At 45.8% G+C, this 1,175-nt stretch overlaps 1 protein-coding gene across 3 annotated transcripts in view; it reads right to left on the minus strand.

Moving 5' to 3' along the window:
• The window catches only part of LOC113816357 (cylicin-2), a 126,292-nt gene extending 125,118 nt beyond the window's left edge, over nt 1-1,174 (minus strand). Inside the window, exons 1-2 of one of the 3 annotated variants that reach the window (XM_070132785.1) lie at nt 1,048-1,139; nt 655-825 (exon numbers count right to left, since the gene is read on the minus strand). The gene's annotated coding sequence lies outside the window, so the exon portion shown is untranslated. Of the gene's footprint in view, nt 1-654 lie in introns of all 3 variants that reach the window. The other 2 variants (XM_070132784.1, XM_070132783.1) reach the window with 2 other exon arrangements.
• Nucleotide 1,175: the final 1 nt, after the last annotated feature.

A 1,175-nucleotide genomic window follows, 5' to 3' on the forward strand; every position in this document is an offset into this window, starting at 1 on the left:
ATAATAATAATAATAATAATAATAATAATAATAATAATAATAATAATAATAATAATAATAATAATGATAAGGATAAAGTGATAATAATGATAATGATAATGGTGGCGATGATGAAAATGAATATGAATATGAATATGAAGATAAAGACAAAGATAAAGACATAAAGATGAAGATGATATGACAATAATGACATATTGTAATCCTTGGCCCTCCCCCGCACCCCCCACCCCCCCAACCCCCGCCTCTCCACCGCAGTCCCTCTCCTGAACCTTCGTATACAACCCCCCTGCAGCCCCTCCCTCCCCCTCCCCCCTCCCCACCACCCAACCAACCACAACCCCGTGGGCACATAACGGGCAGGCAACCCACCGCCCGTCTAATGGTCACAGCCCACCCGCCCCACCACCGCCCACCCGCCCGGACCCACTCCAGAGAGCCCTGTTTACCCCACTCTTTGAAGTTCAATTCACACATACCCGCAATGGCCGCTTCTGTTCGCATTGTTCCCCTTTCCGCCGCCCGCACGCCCACTGTCCCTACCCTGGGGACGTCCGGCCGCGGGCGGGAACGAGGCAAGGATATACGAAAGGATATATACATATATACGAAGGTGATATAGGAAACAATTACGAAGAGAATGATCGTTGAACTTACCAAATTGTCGATATTGAAGGCAGGTCGTTCTTGTGTGAAGGAATGGCGTATGCTAATAATCCACAAAGTATTATTTTTTTCCACACGTGTAAATTGTTCGGATGAAATAATGGAAGATCGTCTTCGTAAAAGGATTCACAGTCGCTGCTTCGGCCACTTGATTGCGCTATACTATGAAAGCAAAGATATATATATATAGGTAGAAAAAAATATATATATCTATTGCACTCGAGAACGGTCGCACGCGTAAGTCACAGATTCCGTTTGATTGGGATTACGACCTTCTTAAACTCTTCGTCAAAGGGATAGAGGAATAAAGATTGGAAATAGACAGAAGAGCGAATAAGATTCAATGAAAAAAGACGCCAAAGAGTGGTAAATAAAAATAACCACCAGAGGTCAGCGGGCGGCAGCAACAGCAGGAGGAGCCGCTCGAAAACTTGCAAGAACGAGTCACAAAGTCAGCGGAGGAGCGCGCGAGCGGTGCGTCCTCACTCCACCACGGTCAAGACGGCACTGAA

The sequence above is a fragment of the Penaeus vannamei genome, chromosome 18 (assembly GCF_042767895.1).
Source record: "Penaeus vannamei isolate JL-2024 chromosome 18, ASM4276789v1, whole genome shotgun sequence".
In the NCBI taxonomy this organism is placed as follows: domain Eukaryota; kingdom Metazoa; phylum Arthropoda; class Malacostraca; order Decapoda; family Penaeidae; genus Penaeus; species Penaeus vannamei.